Source organism: Neolamprologus multifasciatus, chromosome 18 (genome assembly GCF_963576455.1).
Source record: "Neolamprologus multifasciatus chromosome 18, fNeoMul1.2, whole genome shotgun sequence".
In the NCBI taxonomy this organism is placed as follows: domain Eukaryota; kingdom Metazoa; phylum Chordata; class Actinopteri; order Cichliformes; family Cichlidae; genus Neolamprologus; species Neolamprologus multifasciatus.
This window is the reverse complement of record NC_140456.1, coordinates 16,221,327-16,230,036: the sequence shown is the minus strand read 5'-3', so window position 1 is coordinate 16,230,036 and position 8,710 is coordinate 16,221,327. Positions and strand designations below refer to the sequence as shown.

Sequence of the window (8,710 nt, the reverse complement as noted above, 5' to 3'; positions counted from 1 at the left end):
TCCCAGATTACTCAAATTGCTCTATACAACATGCCACTTTTGCTTAACTGAGTGCTTCCTAACTACATTCATACACATTCACACTCTTGACATGCAGACTGGAGGAGCCAAGGATCGAACCGCTAACCCTGCGATCAGTTTGTAACCTGCTCTGCCACCTGAGATATGACATGCCATCGCATAAACAGTGGCGTCATTGCCAGACCTGGCACACATCTGGTTGACATACACTCTGCCAAAACACCAGTCAGTCAGAAGTGCCAGCTTGATGCCAGATCTGGGCCAGACCTGTTTTCTGTAGGCCCGGGCCACATAAACCAAGCCACAATCAAGCCAGATATGGCATGCCATTGCATAGACAGTGCCATCTATGCCAGGCCTGGCCCATATCTGGATGACATACGTCTTATCATGCCAGAAGTTGGCCAGCAGTGCCGACTTGATACCAGATCCTGGCCAGACCTGCTTTCTATGTGGGCACTAGCACACACAGTTACTTTACCAACTGACCCCTGAGCTCCTAAGTGTCCCGCAAACCTCATTCAGGGATCCACTCCTCTACTTCAATGTCACTCCCTGAAAGCTCACTGTCCTCATTTTATTGAGGACAGAAAGGGCACATTCCCTTGGTTTCCTTCCATAAAAGGTATTTACATCCATGTCTTGTAATTATGAGTAGATTGTAAAGTAAAAAACATTGACTATGATCATATAAATGCACACAAACACATCTCTAGACTCATATGCAAATGCATTATATTGCCTGAAAAAAATTGGGCTAACTGCGCAGTGTTGCCTTGAGGCAACGAATGAAAATTAACAGTTTTACTGTATAAATAAATTGAAAAAAGCAGAACAAACAATCAAATATGCTTCTTAACATATTCATGCACATACAAGTATTTTTTAATATACATTTATTTCACTATAAACATGTAAAATAGTGATCTTTATCTTGCCTCCTAATGGAGATGTCCCTCATGTAGTGCAGCTTGCAGAAAGGGGTCCTCCCCCCACAAGATGAAAGTCACACCACCTTCAACTCATCATTTTATTGGAAAGAGATGTGTCTGGTAGCATTATTTGAAAAAAAAAAAAGTTTTTTTTTTTTGAAGGGCCAGTGTAAGGCATGAAAATGTGGTTTGTTGCCTCAGGGCAACGCTATGCTGTAGAGGGTTAATTGCACGCTGATCTACTGAACTCAGTGGGAAGGTGGCGCCATCTACTGGACTTTTGTTTTAATGGCGAACAATAAAAAGAATCAGCATAATTGAGTACTTGACTGTTTTTCAGCTTGCCATTTATTTTATTTATTTATTTATTTTTTTAAAAGAAAACAGCACAGGTGTTAAACTAAACATCAACACAAGTGACAATGTGGCTTAGAAGCAGGGTATGCTGCTATATCAACTGTTTAAAGTAGCATATATGAACTGTATGTGAACTACATTAATTGTCTGCCATTAAACACAACTGTGCACATTTCTGTGTTACACTCTTCAACCGAAATTAATTTTATTAAAATAATCAAAAAAATATTGATTATTTGCTTGCTTCCTACTTCCCTGCTGGTCTTATGTTGTGGACTGTCTCATCTTTGCAGGGCCTGAAGCTTGTTTTTTTTTTCTTCTGCTCTATAGATCAGTGTGAGTTGCTCTCTGAGTATTCTGGCTAAACTCACCTCTGGGTAATCTGGTGATCTGTCCACTGTCTGAGTTTGCTCATGCTCCTCAGTACTGTCATGTGCTGTAACTTTTTATAGCTATATATTACACCCTACGACTGGGTATGAAAAAGCTTCTTTTTCCTGTTATTGCCAAATAACTGTTAGAACAGCTTTCCAGTCTGAGTGTACTCTGTAGTTTCTTAAAACTGATATAGTTGTTATTGATTTGCAGCCGACCACTTCCTTCCTTACCCTATTTTTTTTTCCTATTGACTTATTGTTTTGGTTTAAACTGTAAAATACTTACCCTGTATTTCAGTGTACTTAGCATTGCGCAAAAAGAAACTTTATGTACGAAGGTGTGCAAGTGTATGAGGTTGTTCAAATAAGTTCTTGAAATTCTTTAACACTTCTTTTGGCTTATAATAAAATATCTCCAGGATTAAATGGTCTGGCCCAGGGGCGATTTTAGCCCAGTTTTGGAGGTGCCTCAGCATCCCCAAAATGAATCAAAGCACCCCCAAAGATGTCTTACTTTTTTTGAAAATATTTGCTGTTTGTGGGACACACTACTAAAAGTATAAAAAGCATAAAGTACTTAATTGAGATGGAACATTTTAACAGCAAAAGTATAGATAACCCCTCCCCCCTCCCAAAATGGTTTGTTCCAGCTCGGCTCTCTCCTACTTGCTTTAGCGCCGTTGCTGCCAGAGCGATGGTGGCTCAGACGCAGCGGAGCAGAGGTGGAAGTGCCTGGCTTAAAACAGGACATATTAGCTGCATTTAACTTTCAGTTACTCTTTATATAGTTAGGTAGGAGTCAGACCATGTTTCTTTTTAACTGAAAAACATTACACCAGGTAACCTGCTGTGTTGAAAATAGGGCTGCCACGATTAGTCGACTAGTCACGATTACGTCGACTATCAAAATCATCGACGACTGTCGTTTGAAGCTTTGTAAGATCACAAAAGACGCAGGAACAAGTAGTAGAATTTAAGAGTGTAATAACGGACTGAAACAGAAGATGGCAGCACTGCATGTACAAGGATGCCAGCTGCCGTTAAACCCAAAGAAGAAGAAGAAGCTGTGTCCCAGAATTCATAGCGCAGCCCAGCTCAGTTTCCAACAATGGCAGCAGCTAGTTAGTTTTAATATTACTCTTATTATTCTTTCTGGGTCACAAAATAAACGTTTAGCATATTTTCAGGTGAGAATGTAGCTGTGTAAACCTCAAATATCTGCTCAGTTTATCAAGACACCTCATATTTTCAAAAGCGCTCCGACGTTTTCGGAGACGTCTGTTACCCACTAGCTTGATAGCTAGCCGGGGGCAAGGCTCTCTAGAGCCCGTGAGAACACCAGACTCCGGCAAATCGTTTTCAAACCCACTGCGGTCTTTCGCTACTCAGGTTAAACATATATAAGTCACTTAGATAACTTAAAAATGTTATTGTTTGGCTTTTTTTAGTATTTTATTTGTTCCTGAGTAAATCGGTTAGGCTGAGATTAAAGTTATAGTTTTTACACAGCTGAATAAACGTCAAGCAGACAACTGATTATCAGAAGTGTGAGATGCTCGAGAATATACTCCGGTGTCCCGTTATATTTTAGATAACAATGAGTTTATTAAACTTCACCGAAACAATCTGCAAATTTCATTCAAATTTAATAAAAGAAAAGCGTGGAAGCTGTCCCAAGGAAGCTGTCCCACTCAGACCCATAGTCAGTAGCATAAACTCAGCCACTTATATCATTGCAAAACACCTTGCTACCATCCTTGCTCCTCTCGTGGGGAACACCCCACACCACATCAAGAACTCCACCGACTTCACTGACAAGGTCCAGAAACTTACCCTGGATCCAGATGAAACCATGGTGTCCTTTGATGTAGTCTCTCTCTTCACTTGCATACCCACCACGGAGGCCGTGGAGACTGTCAGAAAACGACTACAAGAAGACAGCTCCTTGGAGGACAGGACCAACTTCACACCCGATCAGATTTGCACACTGTTAGACCTCTGCCTTACCACAACATACTTCAAATACAACGAAGGCTATTACAGACAAAAACATGGCTGTGCCATGGGCTCCCCCGTGTCACCTATTGTAGCCAACCTTTACGTGGAGGAAGTGGAAAGGAAGGCTCTTGGCTCTTTCAAAGGAAGAGTACCCAGCCACTGGTACAGATATGTAGACGACACCTGGGTCAAAATCAAGACACAAGAAGTGGAATCCTTCACTGTGCACATTAACGCTGTGAACAAAAACATCAAGTTCACCAGGGAAGACACAAAGGACGACTGTTTGCCTTTCCTGGACTGCGCTGTGCACATTGAAGAGAATGGCAACCTCAACATCGAAGTTTACCGGAAGCCCACACACACAGACCAGTACCTCCTCTTTGACTCCCATCACCCTCTGGAACACAAACTTGGAGTAATTAGGACCCTACACCACCGGGCAGAACATATTCCCTCTAAGCCTGAAGGGAAAAAGAAGGAACACACACATGTAAAGGAAGCACTCAAAACGTGTGGCTATCCTAAATGGGCGTTCTTAAAGTCAACAAAGAGGCACAGAAAAGAAGATCAGACACCAGCGAGGGAGGATAAGAAGGACAGACGCAACAACATTGTCATCCCCTATGTAGCCGGTGTATCAGAAAAACTCAGGAGGGTTTTCTCCAAGCATGACATCCCGGTGCATTTCAGACCTAGCAACACGCTCAGACAAAAACTGGTTCACCCGAAAGACAAAACTCCAAAACACAGACTTAACAATGTGGTGTATGCCGTACAGTGCAGCGAGGAATGCCCAGACCTCTACATTGGAGAGACCAAACAGCCACTTCACAAGCGCATGGCACAACACAGAAGAGCCACCTCCACAGGACAAGACTCAGCTGTCCATCTGCATCTTAAGGATAAAGGACACTCTTTCGAGGATGCCAATGTTCACATTTTGGACAGAGAGGACAAATGGTTTGAAAGAAGAGTGAAAGAAGCCATCTATGTCCACTGTGAGCGACCATCTTTGAACAGAGGCGGTGGTTTACGACACCAACTCTCTGCCATCTATAATCCAGTTTTGAGATCCCTTCCCAGACGCCTTAACGCCCACTCACATCCTGGGCCATCTGACCTCAGGAATTCGCATGTTAAGGTGGGGCCAGGTTTCACAATAAACTCACCCGAAACTCTGGCTGATTGGGACCCACACCCAGTTCCACACCTTGGCTCAGGCGATTAGAGGATCATCAGGGGGTCCTTTTGTCCCTCTGTGGGGGGACACTCCCACCAGGTTTATATCTGGGACTCCCCACCATTTGACCTTAGAACTGAAGAAGCTTCTCGGATGAGAGGTGAAACGTCTTCAAGTAACTTAAAGAAGTCCAGACGCTTTTCTTTGCAAGCTCCTTTGACTACGATGACCTGGATGACTGAGAACCTGCACAGACAAATTTAAACTATCATCTTGTCTTTATTTTTAGTTAGCACATACCTTAAACACTTAGAGCTGTAAGCTAATGATAGTTATATGAGAGCAGATGCATGCTGGTGCAATAAGCTGTACGCTGTACATCCAATGGATGCATGATCTGATTAGTCGACTAATTGCAAAAATAATCGGTGACTAGTCGACTATCAAAATAATCGTTTGTGGCAGCCCTAGTTGAAAACGTGTTTTCCGACGATGTTTGCTCTGTAGTAAAATTAGCGATATTTGACTGCCCTGTTGATCTCATTGAAATGTATACAGCCTATTTAAAATCTAAAACTTAACATTGTCCATAGCCTGCTGTTGTTACCACTGTCCTGTTTGAAATGTAATGAGAGAAACTGGTTATTTTGCCATATGTGCATGTGCCGATATTGAACCCATGGTACTAACTAGCTAACTGACTGGATGCCCATTAACCTTATAACTCCTATTGTGTGTGTGTGTGTGTGTGTGTGTGTGTGTGTGTACAGATTGTCAGTCCAAAGAGGGAGAGAGGAAAGAGGGGAACGTGAGGACAAAGTACAAGATCAGGAAGTACCAGGTAAGAAAACAGACAGGGAGTACTAACAGGCAAAACAGTAACTGTTTAACTGGCAAAGAAAAAGAAAGACAAACAACTCATACAATCTGGAAGTTGTGTTCTCCCTATATTAAAGCTGCTATACAGAATCTGCAAAACAAACTGGGTTGTCAGCCCTGGCACTGCATTACCATATTGAGCTTCAGTCAGAGGAAGTCACGGTTGCCAAAGATTTTATAAAGCTCAAGAGTGAGGCTGGTGCCATTCCAGATATGTTAACATTGTACAATCTTCTGGATAATCAGATCTTCCCCAAACTGAAAACTGTTATTCAGGTTGCCCTAACAAACCCAGTTAGCAGCTGTAGCTGTGAAAGGTCTTTTAGTGTCTTGAGTCAGCTCCATACCTGGCTGAGAAGGACCATGGGTCAAAGCAGACTCCAGCACCTGGCTGTGATGTCAGTTGAGAAAGAGATGCGTGAGAGACTTGACCACCAAAATGTGATAGACAGATTTACCAACCTCAAGGTGAGGCGACATAGGTTAAAAGAAAAGAAAAAATCTGCAGAGCCATAGTAGTATCTGCAGTAAAGATATTTTCATACATTGTATACATTGTACCAAAGGCCAAGCGTCTCCATTTTCTAATAATATTTTTGTATATTTCAAGGACTCTTCTATTTTTGGTGTATTTTTTATGTATCTGTATTGTATTATACATACACTTTAGAAGTGAATCTCTGTCCAAAAAATGCACACAGTTTACTTTTTACTCACTATGAGCATCATTTATCATTTTTCCCCAGTAATTAAGGTTAGGATATGTATATTTTTTTAATTCCAATCCATTCTTCTTTGGCAGCATTTTAATAACCTTGATCAGATTTGATGGTTTTGTTACAGACTTTTCAAAAAAGTGTTTTGCTATTCTTTCAAAAAATGTGGGGATTAAATTGTGTTAAAATGTACAAAACAGTGATGTCATGTTTTGTGACGAGGACCCAGGCACAGAGAGACTTGATGAATTTAAGAAACTTATGATTTAATAGAGAAATTTGCAGACTTGCACAGAGAGGGTAAAATTATGATGACTGATAATGGAGATGAAGACAACAGACGATGAGGACAGGGAGGAACAGGGGTTTAAATGCACCAAGGAGGCAATCAGACAGAACTCGGGACAACTGGAGGCATTTAGGGATGCAGGGACTGACAGAGACGGGGAAGAAGTCTCATTGTGATGAGTAAAGTTTACCTTGCCTGGATGGGCAGCTCTCTGGGTGCTCAGCACCCCCAAAGCTCTGATCCTAGAATCGCCCCTGCCTTAAAGCAGGTAAGAGGGAGTCCTCTTCAGTTCGGTGGAAGTGTCTTTACGTGCTTTTTAAAGTGTAGCTCATCTTAACTCTCGAGTTGTTGCTTTTCTACATTTTTCTCCCGCACCACATGGAAAGGCCTCGCAGCTGAATAAAAATTCTTCCCTTTCAAAATATATAATATTTAAATATAATACTACTTAAAAGTGTCGCGTCATATCAGGCACAGTTGTTTAATGTTAGGTCTGTGAAAGATAGGTCTAGTCCGTGCCCTTCATCTGTCATCTCTGAAGTTTTCATGTCCTGTTAATAGCGACTCTCGGACCTCTTTCGTGGGAACGACTTTTAAAGCCTGATTTTGGAAAACATTTTTGTGTGAGGCACAGCCTGATACTTCCTGACATGTTTCTCTTTGCGTTTTATTGGTTTCTATCAGCACTGAATTAGCTTGCAATCTGTACTGCTACACGGCCAACAAACGTTTGAACTCAGTCGACCTCGTTCTTGTTTCAGGTGAGATGTCTTCTTATGAGGAGAGTGAGTCCAAATTCTGGCGAAAGGCAAAGGAGAATCCATTTGTCCCAGTCGGTGAGTACATATTATGACAAGGACAAATAAAATATGTGCTCACAAACACAAAAGTTTAAGTTTTGGGGTTTATTGAGTGAGTTTTTTAGAGGATTTGGGGGATATGTTGCTGTCTTATTTTTGTTTTAATGACTTTTGCTTTTTGCAAGGATGGCTGGATTTGTTGCTATTGTTGGCTACAGGCTGATGAAAATGAAAGAGGCGTGGAGATACAAAAATGTCGGTGCAGCTGATTTACATGCGTGTAGCTGCCCAAGGCTTTGTGGTGGGAGCAATGACTGTTGGTGGGTCATCTTTCAGTTCTTACTGCCAAACTGCAACCAGTTCTTTATTTTTGATTTGTGGTTTGAACCTGAAATCATAATACTATAAACACGGGTCATTTCCCATGCTTCTTTTGTTTTGTTGTTGTTTTCAGGTGTCCTGTTCTCTATGTACAGAGAGTACTTTGCAAAGCCTATTGAACAAGAACAGAAAGCAACCCAACCCAAGTAGTATTGCCTCATATTAAGGTGTGCACAAGATTTGTTTCACAGATGTCCTGATGAGAAAACAATCTATATAGCCATTATTTTGAAACTGTGTGGAGACAAAGGCTTTAATTCTGTAGCTTTTATGCAGTTTCATTGCATATGCCAGCTGTACTGTAAATATTTCACCATGCTTCTTCTCCATTCTCTCTAGGAACTTCAAGGTGTTCCTGCGAAACTCTAAGACATGACCTATCCAAGGAAGGAGCCCTTTATCGAGGGGGGGGTTCTCCTGGTCGCTGCTGTCTGAACACTCCGAGAAGGTACAGCCCTCCGACCAGACAAGCAAGAAAGCCAAGAAGTATCGGCAGCAGCAGCTCCATGACTGATTCAGTTAACCAGCACAGATTCATGTGAAGGAAAGTTTCAGGCCTGCTTTAATGAACAGACCTTTGCTCCTCCCCCAGCACGCAGGATGGGTTTCTGGGAATTGTTCACTAAATAGTCCAGAAAAAAACTTTGTCCTTATTAAGTAAACAGTGTTAAAACCTGTTTACTTCTTAAGTTATAATTTACTAGAACAGCATGTGATGTTTGTTGTGGAAGTTTTCCACTTAAATAAAGCCTGCAGACGAGCGGTGAGCTGTAGCTA

At 41.7% G+C, this 8,710-nt stretch overlaps 2 long non-coding RNA genes across 2 annotated transcripts; both read left to right on the top strand.

Annotated features, from left to right (window-relative positions):
• Nucleotides 1-1,330: 1,330 nt before the first annotated feature.
• On the top strand, nucleotides 1,331-6,215 carry LOC146497637 (uncharacterized). Its single transcript, XR_014870898.1, has 2 exons — nucleotides 1,331-2,874; nucleotides 5,639-6,215. It is a non-coding gene; the product is annotated as an uncharacterized LOC146497637 (long non-coding RNA).
• Nucleotides 6,216-6,355: 140 nt separating this feature from the next.
• Nucleotides 6,356-8,082, top strand: LOC146497636 (uncharacterized). The gene is made up of 3 exons (XR_014870897.1): nucleotides 6,356-7,588; nucleotides 7,738-7,872; nucleotides 8,007-8,082. It is a non-coding gene; the product is annotated as an uncharacterized LOC146497636 (long non-coding RNA).
• Nucleotides 8,083-8,710: the final 628 nt, after the last annotated feature.